Source organism: Lissotriton helveticus, chromosome 6 (genome assembly GCF_964261635.1).
Source record: "Lissotriton helveticus chromosome 6, aLisHel1.1, whole genome shotgun sequence".
NCBI classification, from domain to species: Eukaryota; Metazoa; Chordata; class Amphibia; order Caudata; family Salamandridae; genus Lissotriton; species Lissotriton helveticus.
Window position 1 is genome coordinate 1,023,106,064 of NC_136067.1, and position 18,152 is coordinate 1,023,124,215.

The 18,152-nt window shown below is 45.4% G+C and overlaps 1 long non-coding RNA gene across 3 annotated transcripts in view; it reads left to right on the forward strand.

Moving 5' to 3' along the window:
- Positions 1 to 18,152, forward strand: part of LOC144761631 (uncharacterized) — a 566,884-nt gene that overhangs the window by 341,231 nt on the left and 207,501 nt on the right. For 2 of the 3 annotated variants that reach the window (XR_013595822.1, XR_013595823.1), the window contains exon 5: positions 12,115 to 13,917. The exons of the other annotated variant lie outside the window; for it this stretch is intronic. This is a non-coding gene — a long non-coding RNA (uncharacterized LOC144761631). Of the gene's footprint in view, positions 1 to 12,114; positions 13,918 to 18,152 lie in introns of those variants that run through there. 3 annotated transcript variants of the gene reach the window in all.

Genomic DNA, 18,152 nt, shown 5'->3' on the forward strand with positions numbered 1-18,152 from the left:
TAATGTTTCTTGAGAGCTGTGTTCCATTCCCCAGTTTTACTTCCATCCAAGTGTTGGAATAGAGGAGTAGGATTCCTCACAGTGTTTTTTCCAGGATATTCCAGCTACGCAATTTCCTCCATAAGATGTTGCGATCTACGCTATCGAAGGCCGCCTTAAAGTCGATGAAACATAGATAGAGGTGCTTTTTCCTTCGTAGATATTTGTCGGCTAACACTGAGAGTGACAGGACATTGGTCATTGTCCCGGTCCCCTTCCTAAAGCATGTTTGATTCGGCGGTATTCTCTTTGTGGCTTCAGCCCAATTTGTTAAATCTTCCAGGATTAGGGATGCGAAATACTTCACCTCCACATCCAGTAGAGCGATCAATCTATAATTTGCTGGAGATGTTCTGTCTCCTCCTTTGAAGATAGGTGATATTATTGAGCCCTGCCAGCTTGATGGTATTTGATTTTCAATTCCTATCTCATCGAATAGTTTTTTTAGTTTTCCACTCCAAAAGTCCGGATCAGTTTTGAAGACTATTGGTGGGATCCCGTTTGGTCCTGGAGCTCCACTACCGCGTGTAGAATTCTTCTTATGTCCTCCTCACGAAACCGTGTGTGTATTTTCAATAAGCGTTGACCCCACAAAATATTGGGGAAAGAACATAAATATTTCACGCTTGCCATCATTTGTGGTGATAATATCCATTATATGAAATTGAGGACCCTTTACATTCTTTTTTTAGTTTAACCTAATATATCAGATTTTGATGACAACAAAATCAAGTTATGTTATGTTAGTCCGATTTGTATAGCGCAACAGCTGCCTCAGCAAAGAGGCGTCCCACACTTACTACAGGCCGACAGCAAGAAACTAGAGCATAAGCCGCGGGGAAGAGATGACTTTTCATAGCCTTCCTGAACGTCAAGTAGTTATCCGGACTGCGAATGTGAAGGGGGAGAGAATTCCAAAGTTTGTCCACTAAATAGCAGAAAGATCGTCCCCGGCACGTAGACGTTTAACCCGCAGAAACAGAGCCAAGCATGACCTCATAGAGCATAGAGGGCACAAGAGTTTGTAAGGTACCAACAAGTCGGACAGAATACAAGGGGAAGAAAACTTTAAGATTTTGAAGGCCATGGAGAGGGCTTCCAATTCTATGCGCCTAGCCAGAGGCAGCCAGTGAAATCGACGGATTACCCCCAAACGAAACGAAAGGTTATGGCTTTCGCTTGGTGAGTCAAACATATTGTGTGTGTCACAAGTATGATGTGTGCAAGTTGATGTAAGCAAATGTTTGTTTTTTTAAGAATTAAGTTTGGTTACCATAGCAATATTTGCAAGGAGTGTGAGAGATATGGTTTAGCAGGTACTGAATCAGCGACACCAAGACTCCTCTGGTTAAATGTTGGAGGTTGGTACTAACGAGTGAGGATGTTTCTCTAAAATGAAAAACAAATTATTAAAAAAATGTTGTCACCAAAAAGGAAATATTATTGAAATGTGAAATGTTAACGGAGGGATTTCTATGTTTTTATGCAGGTATGTTTCAACACAAGATATTTATACATGGGAGTGATCTTATAGTCCTGAAGAAGGTGGTAAAGATCACCACCTAAATGTGTCAATGCCCATGTTACGCTAAATCTGAAGAACACAAGCATTCAATAGATAACTATTCTTTAACCATGTATCCTATTTATGGATTAATATAGATTGGCATAGGACAAAAACAGAGTTAACAGTCTTGTTTGTTCCCCCATATTTTAAAATATATGTTGTGTATGTTTATTTTTATGTGTTGTATGTATCACACATGTTTTAAATGAAGGGTTTTTAATGAATTGATTCATTTTATTGTTCAAGGTGGATGCTTTACATGGTATTTGAAATTTAACATACAGAAATGACTATTAAAGGGGGGCGTGGCTTAGCGCCCGGCGAGGACGGCGGCTCTTATGTGAGCGCTCCAGGTCCCCGGGGGTTTTCGCCTTCTTTTTCCACTCCTTTCCGCCTGCAAAGAGGCTCTTCGTGCACCGGAGGCTGCCGACGTCAGTGTGCTTCTTGTGACAGCTCTGCTACGTGGCGCAATGCTTTTTTTCGCTGATTTTTAGCGGACGCGGCTGACTGAAAGTCACGTCCGCCATTTTGTTTCCAGCTGCCGCGTACTGCGGCGCTCTTGTTTCCAGCGATGCGCACACTCCATGGAGCTCCTCACGCCCACCGCTTCACCTGGTGAGATGTTTTCTGCATTTTGGCCCAAACGTTGCTGAACTCTACCATATGTCACCATTTCTCATTTTTATAAGCTCTCAGCTAGTCCCATTCACGTTTGCTTAACCTGGGCGGCCATTTTAGGGCACTGGTGCCTCTTTTACCTCAAGTGACTCGGACGCACTTTTCAGCGCATTCTACTTTCCTTCACTCCACTGCGCTCCACTTTTCACTGATGGCTACAACTTCGAACTGTATTCTGCGCAGTTCCTGCACGTTTTTTCTACATGCTCCTCTTTATTCATGAGGTTCATCTCCTAATGGATTTTCTCTGCTCTATACTGGCCCGTTTTTCTTTTTCCACACGCTGAGGTGATTTCATGTCTTCATCATTGGGGTACTAGCTTTTTCCACGTTCTGATTGCTGCCCCTTCAGCTGCTTCTATCTTGGACACTCCTGACTTTTGCGCAGGTAGCCTCCTTTTTCCTGCGCACCTGCCTGTCAGCTTTCTGTCACCAGCTCCTGTGTCCAGCTCCAGTGGTCGGTGGGTACACGGTGCCTATTTTCAAACTCTATTTCTCCTCCTCAGCACCCCCTTCTTATGGAACGCAAGGAACATTCACGCACTCCCAAAACCTCACGAGGTGTCTTCATTAAAAACTCTAAAGTTTTCTCAGCCTTAGCGCACCTTGAAAGTTCTCAAGCGCTTGCGGATCAGATGTCGCAGTCCAGTACAGAGGGGTCTGCCCAACCCTCAGGCAAAGCAGCGCTTAAGCGCCTTAAAAAAGCTCCTCCGTCACCACCTGGATCCACTTCGACTGTCTCCATGGAGCTCTTGTTGGAGGAAATTTGTGCTCTTAAACCCTTCATGGAGGACACCAACTCCAAGCTGCAGGTTCTTACCGATAATTGGTCTCAGATGGAAGCCAGGGTAACAACAGTGGAACATTCTTTGACTTCACTTCAGGAATCTTCTTCCAAAGTCTCTCACATGCAGTCCCAGATTTCTTCTCTTCAAAAGCAAGTCGAAGAGTTGGAGAACCGAAACAGACGCAATAATCTCCGTCTTTACGGCCTGGAGGAGAATTGCGAAGGGTCTGATCCCATCGCCTTTTTCAAATCATTTTTACCCAAACTTCTTCATCTGCCTGAGGGTACCATGCTTAATATTCAACGAGCACATAGGTTGGGCCGTCTCCCCTCTACTTCCTCTCCTTCTTCACGGCCGAGGGGTGTCATCATGTACTTCCTCGAATACACTGACCTTCTCAAAGTCATCTCAGCGGCCCGTGCCTCTCCTCGTCTACAATGGTCAGGATCCACCCTCTTCTTTGCACAGGATTACGCCAAAGCCACAGCCAGTCGTCGCAAAGCCTTTTTAGATATGCGTCCAGAGCTGCGAGCTATTGGAGCCAGATACGGCCTTTTTCATCCTTGCCTGTTCAGAGTGACTCACAACAACAAGACCACGACCTACGAGGATCCTGTTCGTCTCAGAAGTTTTTTGAATGCTGCACAGTCGTCTGACATGGACTTTTCTGCCACCTCATCAGCTTTTCCCCCATGAGCCTTGTTACTATGGCTTCATTGTCTTCCTCACTTTCCATGTTTAATGGTTGATGTTTTCTGTTTTACAGTTTGCCTCTCCTAGGCACCTTGATATCTTCCATTTCTGTGTTCCCCTTTAACTTTTTCTTCCCTCTCTTGCATCCTTGTTGGTTGGACAGGTACCCTTCCTTAGTGTTTTTCTATGTTTTCTTCCTTTGCACCGTTGATTTATCTTGTTTCTCTCTTCTTCCCGTTATTCCTTTACACCTTTTTATCTTTTAACGTTGTGCTGTTTTCTTCCGTTTTCAGCAGTCTTACTCATTTTTATTTTTCCTTCCTCTTTTTTGCAGGTTTACAATATGTATGGCGTCTCCCCCTCGACTTGTTGGTTCGCTTGCATTGGACGCTTGCTTCCTTTGCCTGGCGCTCCCCCCTCACTCTTTCTTCTCGTCTCCTTTTCCTAGTGATCACTCCTCCCCGCCTCTACCCTTCGTAAGTATGTTTTCCCCTTTTTCCCGATTGTTCACTTTCCTTATTCTGACTTTTTCTTCCTCAAGTTCACTAATTTCCTTTTTTCCACAGGTGTCTCTCTTTCTTCTTTCTCGACGACTCCTCTTCTATCATTTCCTCACTATCTTTCTTGCTATTTTATGGTCTACCTTCTCATGTTTCTCCTATCAACTGCTCCTTTCTCTCTCTCTTCTGCTCTTTTCTCTTCTTCATTACCCTTCTCTTTCCCGTTCTATTGCATTGCCTTTCGTTCTCTTTTTCATTCTCTCTGGCTTTCTTCTTCTTCTGGGTTCTTACTGCATCTTCCTTCTACCTCATGGCCTTTTTTTCCTTTCTTATTTGCTATGTCTTTGAAAGTTATTACATGGAATGTTAGGGGTGTTAATTCCCCCATCAAACGACAGAGAATTTTGTCTCACCTTGCCCGTTTGAATGTGGATATTGCTTTTTTGCAAGAAACCCATTTATCTGCTGAAGAATCTGTTAAATTGAAAAGAAGTTGGGTGGGCGATGTTTACTACTCTCCTGGGGATGGTAAACGCAATGGTGTTGCTATTTTATGTCACAAAGCTCTTTCTCACTCCCTGCTTGTTCAAGAGTCGGATGCTGAGGGCCGATGGGTATATGCCAAACTCTCTATTAAGAATGTTCCAATTTCTCTCCTCAATGTCTATGCCCCTACCACTGGCGATCCCGCTTTCTGGCACTCATTCTCCCAGCACATCACCAGATTCATCGATGATAATTTCATACTGGCTGGCGTTTGTAATCAGCCCCTAGACCCCTTTCTCGATCGGAACTCCAAAGCACATTTCATCCCCAACAAATCTCATAAATCCTTTTCTCAAGCTATCTCACAACACAAACTCACAGATGCTTGGCGCCTTTGTAATCCTGACCTTCAGGAATTTACTTTCTATTCTCCATGCCACCATTCCCAATCTCGAATTGATTATGTTTTTGTTACCCACAACATTGCCCAAACTCTCACTCAAGCCGAAATTGGTCCGATTTTACTCTCTGACCATGCCCCTACATCAGTTCAATTGGATATTTTACCCAAATCGACAGGTCCCAAACGCTGGCGTTTCAACAATTCCCTCCTCTTGGACCCTAAGTTCACTACCTCCTTCACCTCCTTTTCCCACGAGTTTTTCTCCCTTAATGATACTTCCCCTGTCCCCAAACACACCATTTGGGATGCCTATAAGGCGGCAGCAAGAGATTTCATTATCCGCTTTGTTTCTAAAAAGCGTAGAGCTGCTCGCGATTTTACCAAGGCTATCCTTCTGGATATTAAGAAATTGGAGCATTCTTATTTTACTTCTCGCTCACAGCAAACTCTAACCGCCCTGGTTAATGCTAAGATGAAGTTTAACAAACAATCTAAGGACGATGCATCTCTGTATTTATTAAAATCTAGTGCCAAGTTCTATGGTGGCAAAAATAAATCAGGCAAGATCTTAGCCAACTATCTCAAGGTGAAACACAATAAATTAAATATTGAATCAATCTATGATGCCAACTCGAATCTCAAACACACTGATGCAGACATCCTTACTGAATTCTCTACCTTCTACAAGACATTGTATTCTTCTGAAACTCAGCCCTCTTCCCACTCTTTAGATACGTTTTTTTCCTCCATTCAAAAACCATCTCACTTTCCACTTGACCTTTCTCACTTAGAACTTGCTATGTCCCAACAAGAACTACTTAAAGCACTTCAAACCCTCCAGAAAGACAAGGCCCCTGGGCCGGACGGCTTCACAGTAGAATTTTTTCTTCATTTTTCAAAACTCCTTATCCCTAGACTTCATTCCCTTATTGGTACTTTCCTTTCCCTAGGTTCCTCCTCGGGCTCTTTTTCGGATGCCCATATTTGCCTCATCCCCAAGGAGGGGAAAGATCCTCAACACTGCAAGAATTATAGGCCAATCTCTCTGGTCAATATTGACTACAAATTTTTTGCAAAGTCTCTTGCGGCGCGTCTTGACCTTCTTCTCCCAGACCTCTTGGGCAAGGAACAGTCGGGCTTTGTCAAGGGTCGTTACATTACTGACAACACCAGACTCCTTTTCAATATTCTTTCTCAATCTCGCCTTTTGCCCCATCCCCTTGCGGCCATAGCCCTGGATGCCGAAAAGGCGTTTGATAGGGTCGAATGGACTTATCTCTTTCACACCCTACGCTGGTTTGGTTTCCGTCCTGTTTTTATATCCTTAATTTCCCTCCTTTATTCCCATCCGCGCGCAGCGGTTTGTGCTAATGGTCAAATATCTTCCTTTTTTGATCTAAACAGAGGTGTTCGCCAAGGTTGTCCCCTATCTCCCTTTCTCTTTAACCTGGCTTTAGAACCCTTCCTCTCCAAACTCCGTCAACATCCCTCCATCCATGGTTTTCAATTGTCAGATTCCCACATCAAATTAGCTGCTTATGCAGATGACATTTTGCTCTTTGTTTCCAACCCGTCCGTTTCCATTCCTGCCTTTCTTAGTGAAGTCCATGCCTATTCCCAAATATCTGGCTATAAACTTAATCATGACAAATGCGAGATCCTCCCCCTGACTAAATTCACTTTTCAACCCGATTTTGCCGCCTCTAATTTCACCTGGAAACCCTCCAATATCAAGTACTTGGGAATGCATATCACCCCTACCATCCCAGACACTATTTCTCTATGCATGTCCAAATGCATTCAGAAATTAACGGATCTCACTTCCAAGTGGCATCCCCTTTACCTATCCTGGTGGGGTCGCCTTGACACTATAAAAATGATGCTATCTCCCATTGTTCTTTATACCCTCTCCAACATTCCGGTCCCTATCCCCGCCAAATTTTTCAAAAAGATCAATTCTATTCTAATGTCCTTTCTCTGGAGTAAAAAGAAACCAAGAATGTCTTTAGTGCGTCTGATTCGTCCTAAAACTGAGGGTGGGGTTAATTTTCCTGACTTCCCAGCCTATCACAAGGCGTTCCAACTGAAGCAGGCTTCTTGGTGGCTACAAGATCCTGAGACCTCGTGCCCTCTATGGACCAAGATTGAACGCCTCCTTCTTTCTCCCTTTTCCTTTGCTGAATACCTCTCCTTCTCCCGTAAACCCACTTCTATCTCTACCCCGATTCACAAGTTTACCACTAAATTACTCCTCTCTTCCACACACTCCCCTCCTCTTACCATTGCTGCTTTTCTCTCCTCCCCCATATGGCATAACACGTCTTTACTCATACGTGCCAGACCCTTCTTTTGGAAGATTTGGCATTCTCGAGGCCTTCGGTGGATCTCCCAACTCTTTTCTCACTCCTCTTTCCTATCTTTTGACACCCTTTGTTCCCTCTATGACCTACCCACTTCCTTTGCACGCAAATATCAGACGCTTAAAGATGCTGTCCTTACGCAATACTCTGCCCTCTCCCGGCCTTGCCCTCCTCCTCCCTCTTCCACTCCCACTTCCACACTTCATTCCCTCTTACGCACTTCACCAAAAGCTGCTGTTATTTACAGATACCTTCACGTTGGTGAGTCTCCAAGACCTAAATCTAAAGTGGAGGAGTCCTGGGAACATGATTTATCTGTCTCTTGGTCGGTTTCCTTCTGGGACAAACTCTGGACCAAACTTCGCAAATCCTCCAGAGCAGCAACACTCACTCAGACTCTGTTTTTTATTTACAATAGACTCCTCTTCACCCCCTGTGACCTTCACAAACGCTTTTCTAATACTCCCCACACATGCTGGTCTTGTTTATCACCACAAGCTGATTTATTTCATATGTTATTTTTATGCATTCCTGTTCATACATTTTGGCTACAGGTTTGGGCTCAAATTAACTCAATTTTCCGCACTACTATTCCCCTTTCCCACACACATGTTTTTATGGGAAGCCTTTCCCCTTGTTGGGATGATGTTGATCTCAAGCCTCGGATTGTTGATCTCTTACTTGCCGCTGCCTTCCAACAGATAACAGTCAATTGGAAAGACTTCTCCAAAATTTCCTTCAAGGCGTGGTGGTTCAATGTGTGCCACAACCACCGACTCGATACTGCTTATGTTTTCCCGGCTTGTCTGGCCACTAAACGTATGGACTTATGGACTCCCTTTACACTTTATTTGGACTCGTGTAGTAAACGCTTGTTTCACCCTCTCCCTCCACAACAGGAAGTCCCTAAACCGCCTTAGTCCCCGATACATTCCACTTATTCTTCATTGTACCATTTTGTTTGATACTTTATCGTGTTTTCATGCCTGTTTTGTTTCATGCTTAACATGTTATCTCAATGCCTTTTTCCCTTTTCTTATCTTGCACTCCGATTTCTTTTATTATACTGCTTGCTTTTGTATGTTCGTTTTATTTTGCCAGAGTTTTCACCTTGATATCATATTGTACTCAGTTTTGACACCTGGTTTTCTCCTTTGTTATCATCAATAAAATTTTCTTGAACTTAAGAAATGACTATTAAAGACTGGAAGATTTATACAACTCTGATAAACTTTGCTAGTTCTAGTTTGGGGTCATCGTTGGATGAAGTATGAGAAAATGCATATAAATGTCTGAGTGAATGGTTGGAGAAAAGTAGGGCTTTCGCTTAGTATAGTTCCAAAGGAACCTTTTGACTTTTCAGTCTTATATGGAGCCCTGTCCCTTTGGTCGTGGGGCCCCTCTCACCTTGACTTCATCCATTAGACTTAAGCCATCTGCCCATCTGACCCATTTAGAGTGGACAGACACATGCCTTGTTTGTGCCTGTTACTGCCAGGTATAGCCAGTGAAACAAGAAAAATAACCCAACACCCAGGTAGTAAACTGGTCTGAAGGTCATTAGTTTTTTGGGGAGTTTAATTTGAAATAAGTAAAAAAACTGAAAATGTTTGACTGCCTGCCATCCTGTCTGATGGAGTTGTCCGTTAATATTTCCTACATTGACAGGAACTACCATGAAGTCAGTTCCTGCCAATGTAGAGAGATCTCTGCCAAGCTGGCGGATATCTTTAAATTTGGTGTGCAGAGTAAAGGCAGTAAAGTACTCCGCCATCCTGTCCGCCTTTAGTCCGTAAGCTAAATCCTAAATGAGGCCCGCTATGTAGTGTGGCAAAGTGGGTGAAAAACAATGGTTTAAAATGCTACCCTTAGGGATTGCCAGTTGTTAGACACTTTGCAAGCATTCGTCCCATCACCTTTTGGGTGTTTGTATGCCAGCAGTATGCCTGGAAAGCTGAGGCTGGCGTAGCTTTCCAAGCCTACCTCTGCCAATGATTGTGAATTCTAAAATTTTGTGAATGTGCATCCTTTCATGAAGTATTTCTAGGGGTGCATGTTTGCTATGTTTTGGTAAATCGGTCACTAAGGGGCATATTTACAAAGAAGTGGTGCAACACAGCACAGCAAAAAAGTTGATTCGTTGCATTGGGTCAGCTGAAGAGAGTAGAATTGTGAATTTCTTTGAAGAAATGGCCTAGTTCTGCTCTTTCCATATGCTGGTACATTTTGGGCTGCCCAGTACCAACATGGGCACTCTTGTGCCATAGTGCAAGTATTTATGTGTTATGGTCAGGATAGTTGTTGTGCAAGAGAGAGTACATTCCTGCACAAAAGTTATCTTTGGAGCCTTTTTTCACTTTTTGTGTGTTGCAGACTGCAGCACACATGCAAATAGGAGATATCGAGGAGAAATAAAGATTTTTTTTCTTGTTATACTACCCTCAGTCAAGCTCACCATTTTTTGCAAACCTATGTCTACAGCTCATTGTAAATATGAGTTTCCATCAAATTTAATGGTGGATGCATGGGAACACCCACGCACCACCCATGGAATGCATTTCCAATGCAAAGTAACGCAAGGCAGGACAAAGCACTGCATTGTATTACTTTTTCTTACAAAGCCACATGAATTCATATTTCTATTCATTTATAGCCTGAGAGCAGCAACTGTTGTTAAAGGCTGGAACCAAGTTATAGGCCAGAGTACCAGTCAAGTGTAAGGACTTTTGATAGCTGTTGTAGTCTCAAGAAAAAGGGCTCCAATGCTGTTAGAACATTCCACCTACAAGCGGAAAAGTGGACTGGTGGAATTATACAAAAAAGGGAGAACCAGTAATACATACGTTTGAATTTTAGAGCAGATGATCTCAACCTTCCATTAGTTGCCCTGAGTCACTTCATTGGCTTCAAAAGAGCTATAAACATTCCAATGTTCTAACTAAGCAATGTTCTCTGATGGGAAGGGTGCTCCCAGGTTATTATTGACTGTGGTGGAGTCAGAGGGTCTGAGGCAAATCTATCTACTGATGGACAACAAATATCTTTGCCCATACTTGGCAAGCCACTGCATAGCATAACATATCGATGTCTAGAGTTTTTTTTTTTATTTCAAAGGATAGTGCTAGTAAGGAATGAGGCCCATAAACTTGTTTTCCCATTCATTCTGAATGCAGGAATGCCAGTTATGTTTAGGTACATATTGAGATTAACTTGCATTCCAAGGAATTATTTGATGCCTTTTAATATCCTTTTAGACACAACCCAGTCCATAACCCTTAGCTTGCTTGGAATGTGTAATGTCTGAAAACAACCAATGTAGAACCTGGCTATGCAATCGTGTGGGATCGAGGTGTGAATTCCAGAAGCTGATTCCCTATGCCACCTAGAGCCCTGCAATTACCAGCGAATTGCAAAAAATCCTCCAAGTGACAACAGTACCCAGCCCATAGGAAAGGGTAAGTGTAGAAAATATAAAGATGGCGTGCAAGGGTCCCTTCAAGGTAACTGCAGTATCCCTTCAGTGTTCTAGGGGCATCGTTTTTCTAGAGACAAGGGGGCATATTACCAAGGCGGCGCTATAAAACTATCGCCGCTTTTGCGGCCGTTTTCGTCCGAAAAGCAGCAATAATTTTATCGCCTTATCAGCAAAGACACGCTATCCCATCTTTTGCTGATTTAGTGCCCCTTACAACGACGCCCAGCTTTGCATCTCTAATGAGATACAAAGTGGGCGTTCCGTGCCAAAATAACTGGAGAAATGTCTCGAACTGACATTTCTCCAATTGTCAAGCTGCACGCAAATAAGCAGAGCATTAAGAAAAGTAGCACTTACCACAGTTAATGCTACTTTCCTAACGCCTGCTTGTGACCTGACTTAGCCATGTAATCCAATGGGAGGTGGATTACATGCCTAAAATCACCCTGCCCTATCAGCAAGGTTTCGCTGGTTGCAGTGTGAATATCGCTGGATTTCCGGCGATAATCACACTGTTTTCCAGCTATTGCATGGAACGCTATCTCCACGATAGAATCCAGCGCTAGCCTGCAATAATTATCCTCGAGCTAAAAGCGCGGAGCGATAATTATTGCAGGACCATTGCTAATATGCCCCAAAGTGTAGCAGACGTTTAGAGCATTCACCTCTAGAGTGTGAGTAACGCAGAACAGCTTGACAACTAGGAGTGTGTGTCCCTTACCTAAAAACCTCCCACTTGTATTTAGTGTCAGGAATCCAATAAACGTAGTATAATTCTAAGAGAAGGAGGAATACAGTATACTAAATTCATATGAATACCATATATTCTACTTCTTCGAACATCCTGTATTGCACGGTAATACCTGGAAGCTTAAATGATGGGGCTTTTAAGGGAGTGACACACTACCAGAATTAGTTAATTCCCTCAGCGTCTCTCAAAAAATTATCTATAAAAACTTAAGTGATTGGATATGTTCCCAGAAGTGTCTCAGAGAAAAAAAGCCTTAGAAAATTACCTAGTTAATTTTCCCTTTAAATAATAGTATACAGCATTAACAACCTTTTCCCTCTTTTGCTGAATACACATGTTCATATCAATTGACAGACTTTTCTTTCTCTTTGTAGAATCCCCATGTCTATCTACATCATTAAAGTATCGAAATACCAATGCAGGACGGTGAATACCTACCTATCCACGACTATTTGTACGCATGCATTTTACCAAATTAGAAGATCGGTCTGCAGTTGATAAATGCTTGTCTACCCTTGTCTCCACCAGGGCCTGGAGTATGAAAAAACATCACAAAACATCAGAGACTCCCAGCACACGCGTAGGAGCGGGCAGCAGAGGTAATGAGGGAACCCCCTCCAAGGTTCACAATGCGGACAACAGCATGATTAGAGCAGAAGAGAAGTCAGCAGCTACAACACTGTCACGAAATCAAGTATTGTGTTAGTTAAACAGTTCTAGGCATAAGCAAGTTCCTGAGTGCGACTTTATGGCTGCTGCACTCAGAAACCCGACGGTGACTTAACACAGCTTCCGGGGTGTGGGCCAATGCAGGGGAGCATGGAAGTACTAGAGCGTGTCCCCTGCCGCGGGCCATCTCCTAATTTCTGAATATCGGTAGTGCCGCACACCTGAAACAGTGATGCGTGATTGGAGCTGTGACGGAACGTTTCTCCATGATATTATTCTAATTTGTTTAACTCAAAGGAATCCTTCAGTGAATGCCAATTTCCTCACTTTTTGATTGGCCTTCTGGAGAGAATAAACGAATGAGAAACACAAAATAGCATTGAGTTACTAAGACTGCCCCTAGACCTTGCAGCATAAGGAGAACATGGAAATAAGAAGAGGGTTATACAAGGAACGATGAGAGAGACTGTTTCAACCAATTCATGGTTAGTAATTTGCTAAACGTGGATATTTCCTGCCACAAAAGTAGTTCTTAGAATTCTAGATAGAATGCTTCAAATAAGCAGTCGAGTGTGTAGATCCACGGAGTTTGTCTTGCGTAAATGCAGGTCTACAGCCATAGAAGCCGCTGTGAGAAAAACAGATAGCCTTTAAAATAATCCACTCATCATCTGCTTATTAGCTCAACTGCTGCTGGCAGGCCTCAAAATATCTGATTTTGTGCTCAACCACTGGCCTGCAATCTTTACCTATTCATGCAGCCCGTCCTAGCAAGCAGCACAAAGTAGAAAGTCCCTGATCTTGGCAGTTTTAATTGTCAATACACTTTCTCACCCTCCATACTGGATACTTTTATTTAACACACTTTGAAATGAGTGGACAGGGTCACATAAGCATAACAGGAAGTCATCAGCAAAGAGTGATATTTAGAACTGATTCACCACACACTACATCCCTTGTACCTGCTCATTATTCCATATTGCAAAAACTAATAGCTCAGTAAAAAGTGCATGTATTTTGTATCCCTTTCAGTAGAATGTTAGTTTCCTCAACAGCCAGGTTAACAGAGGCATTGCAGGCCATAACTACACTGGCTGATCCTCTGATAATGGTACCAACCTGCTGTTAAAGATTGCAGGGATTTATTAGCATGAGCTGAAAGCCATTTTGTATTTGGCAGCCATTTTAGGTAGCCATGTGTTCGTCATGTGCTGTTTCCCTCTTCAGAGACTTGCACATGCTCAGAAGGGCCTGGCTAGTAGAATGCACCTGCTCCTCTTATAGAACTGTCAGGCTATTCTTACTGTTGCATGGAGAAGTAGCTCTCCTCCCACTTTGTTGAGCAAGCAGATCTTGTATACCCATATTAGTCATTTTGTATGCTTACATGGGCCAGGACCTCTCCTTGGTCTTATGCTGACTATGTAACCCTAAGCATGTATAAGGCCCCTGTTTTCAGTACTCCTTAGACTGCCCCATACAGTTTCTGAGGGTGCTGTGTGACGTAGTCTCCCTCAACTGAGGTTAATAAATGAATTATTTTTATATTACAGCTTCTGTGCCAATCTCTTCTATGTTGGTTTAAAAGGACCAGGTTTATCAGTGCGACCCCTGAGAAGGTTTCTATTTTCTTCACTGCGCCACCGCTCACATTGTTAATCGAAGGGTAACTTCTTGAGGTGTGGGATGCAGGAGATGGACTATGGAGCAATGTGGTTATTAATCATAACCAGGATCATTTGTCTCTGGTTATGATTATAACATCTTAGGAAGACCAACCCCAAACCTTATTTATTAGTTTTAATAGACGATATAAATGGTAAAAGCATATTGACTACTGCCAAAGGGAAAGGGGCAATAGAAATGAGGATCTTTGCAAAAAATATAGAGACAATGTGTGTCAAATATAGAAACAATTTGTTATTTATTTATAAACATTTTTATTTTATCCACTTCCTCTTTTGTTACTTAATGGGAAATAATCAAGGCAATGTGAGGTTTCTCCTGTGCCACCAGTGATATTATTCAGTCAATCAGGACTTGCCACTGAATTGCAATGCTGGCTTGCCCAATAAAGTGGGCAAACTTTGGCCCAGGTTGCACTGGATAGCCTGGTGGCTTCAGGCAGAGACTAAGGGGCCGCAGCGGATGGACCACATCAAACTCCGTCCGCGGCGAACGGAGTACACCGGAGACCGCCGCAAGCGGACGGAACCTAAGAAACACCCACCGCCGCGGACGAACATGACCGCCGGAACAGCCACAACCACCGCAATACCAGCGGAGGCCAACACGAACAACATCCCTACCGTCAAACCAATGGCAAAATGTCTGACGGAAGTTAAATGAAAACACACGAAACAGGACTACCACCCACCTGAAACACCCACACCAATCACAAGCCACAATGACATCCCCCCAAGCACCTACTAATCCACACTAGTCAACACACCCACCTAGCACCTGACTGCCAACAACCATTGGGACACAACCACGACACAGACTATAAAATTACTCCCACCCACCACCACAATCCTTTGCATCACAGCATAGCTGCTAGAAAGAGGCCCGAGACGACGGACAGCAGACACAAATTGCACACATACAACCACCACCCAAACACACCCACCACCCAAACACCCATCTCACCATTCCTACACACCACACACCTGCACCTCCCAAACCAATCAACCCACACCTTGAGCACCACACACCATGGCACCCAAGAAAAACCCGAAATTCACGGAGACAGAGTTGAAGGTCATGGTGGATGAAATCATCCGTGTTGAACCCCACTTATTCGGGACACTAGTCCAGCAGACCACCGTGGCCAACAAAAATCACATGTGGGACAGGATAGTAACTCGGGTGAATGCGTCAGGGACCGTGCCAAGGACAAAGCGCGAGATCCAGAGGCGGTGGCATGACCTAAAAACCAGGGTCAAAGGCATCCGTGCTAAAAACCATCTGCGAGCACATCACACTGGCGGCGGCACACCCCCGGAGCCCATACCCTATACTGATTGGGAGGAAAATGTGCTGGGCATACTGCACCCAGAGAGCCTGGAAGGAATTGAGGAAGGAGAAGAGGCTGGTAAGTACAAACCAAGCACCACGAGCACATAGACATGGCCTGCCTCACACAACTGAGAAGAAAAAGCTCCCAGGCTCTAACCCATGCATGTGGGCTACATACTCACCAAAATGTAAACGACTCCCAACAGGCCCCCATGTCCACAGGGAGGGTGGTGGTGTGAGGGGTGTGTGAGAGAGGTCACAACTACAACGCCCAACAGGCCCCCATGTCCACAGGGAGGGTGGTGGAGGGTGGTGTGTGTGCGAGAGGATAGTACTACAACTCCCAACAGGCCCCCATGTCCACAGGGAGGATGGTGGAGGGTGGTGTGTGTGCAAGAGGATAGTACTACAACTCCCAACAGGCCCCCATGTCCACAGGGCGGGTGGTGGAGGGTGGGGTGTGTGAGAGAGGATAGTACTACAACTCCCAACAGGCCCCCATGTCCACAGGGAGGGTGGTGGTGTGAGGGGTGTGTGAGAGAGGTCACAACTACAACGCCCAACAGGCCCCCATGTCCACAGGGAGGGTGGTGGAGGGTGGTGTGTGTGCGAGAGGATAGTACTACAACTCCCAACAGGCCCCCATGTCCACAGGGAGGGTGGTGGAGGGTGGTGTGTGTGCGAGAGGATAGTACTACAACTCCCAACAGGCCCCCATGTCCACAGGGAGGATGGTGGAGGGTGGTGTGTGTGCAAGAGGATAGTACTACAACTCCCAACAGGCCCCCATGTCCACAGGGCGGGTGGTGGAGGGTGGGGTGTGTGAGAGAGGATAGTACTACAACTCCCAACAGGCCCCCATGTCCACAGGGAGGGTGGTGTGTGTGCGAGAGAATAGTACTACAACTCCCAACAGGCCCCCATGTCCACAGGGAGGGTGGTGGAGGGTGGTGTGTGTGCGAGAGGATAGTACTACAACTCCCAACAGGCCCCCATGTCCACAGGGAGGGTGGTGGAGGGTGGTGTGAGTGCAAGAGGATAGTACTACAACTCCCAACAGGCCCCCATGTCCACAGGGAGGGTGGTGGAGGGTGGTGTGTGTGCGAGAAGATAGTACTACAACTCCCAACAGGCCCCCATGTCCACAGGGAGGGTGGTGGTGTGTGGGGTGTGTGCGAGAGGACACTGAAAAGTAATGTATGGCAAACAAAACATGTCATGTCCAAAGTATTGATAATCAAAATCTTGTCCCTCAGGTGATCGTGATTTGACTGGTGAAACCAGCAACCCGCCGCAACACTCTCCTCACTCACATCCAGGACTCTCTTGGGACGATGCCACAGCCAGCTCCGGTGCAGAGGAGGGAGCGGGCCAATGCACACTGCCGGGGCCATCTGGCTCACTGGAAATCCCTGCTTCAACAACCGTGGCCTGTGTCATTCCTGCAACACCTGCCACAGTGAGCTGTAGACCCACCACCACCACCTCCACCACCACCATTACCACCACTCCTGTCTGTGCCACCCTGCCTGACCCACCGCAAGATGCAGGGCCATCAACATCCCAGCAAAGCAGGGAGAGTGGACGGGAAAGGAGAGAGCCGAGGCAACATCCCCCAAGCAGGAGAACCTCACACCGGCGAGCTGGGGAAGGACACCCACCCCATCCTGGCGCTGAGACACTGGAAGCCCTAGGCAGAGTCCAGGCTTCCTATGAGCGTGGTAAGGGACAGGCTGATCGTGCCCACCAGGACTCGGTTGATAACACCAATGTGTTGCGGTCCATTGACAGCCGCCTTGGCCAAATAGTGGACCTCCTGGGCCAGCACACATCACTGTGGAGGGAATGGTTAGACCCAACACCCCCCCCTCAACCAAGTGTCCAGCCGCCATGGTCAGCAACACCACCGCCACCGCCACCTGTGCCCCTGGACACGGATGTGGCCCCTGAGCAACCTGCCCCACAAGCTGACTCCGTACCGGCTCCAAGACGGAGGGGCCGTCCGAGGCTGGATGGAGGTGAGAGCAGTGGGGATGCTCCATCTACACGCTCAAAGAGGGGCCGACAATGACTGTAACACTGCCTGAGGCTGCCATCCACCCGCAAACTATCCTGTCCCACTACGCCAAGTATTGGCACAGGTCTGCTGGACTAGCCCGACATCACCCAATGTGGTGTCAGCACGGACATTTCATCTACCATGACCTTCAACTCACACTCCCCCACCCAACACTTACTTGTATATATCCACCAGCACCAATACACAACCTGTAAATAAATTTCACTTACACACTCAATGATGTGTTGCCTCCATGTTTATTCACATGATTGTCTCAGAAACAGACCTGACCAGGTGCAGGGAACCATGTCGTACAGAATCCTGCCGCTGTGGGAGTGACCTAGGGAAAATCAGAGACAGCAGACACACGTCAGGAAAGTGAATCACACCCATCAAAACACACAGCAGTGCAAAATTCCACAAACCACACCCATCACAAAATCAGTGGATGAGAGGACACACATCATGGAGACTTGCATGTCCAGAGAAATAAACACACATACATGCAAACATAACATACCAGAACAGGCAGCTGATGAACACCACATCCACACACCACCAGCAAACATACATAACGCATTGTCAACCGGCACAAGAGGTAGTCACTCACATTCAAGGGAAATAGCGATCAATGAGCTGACGCCTCTGGTCCACACCTTCCTCCTC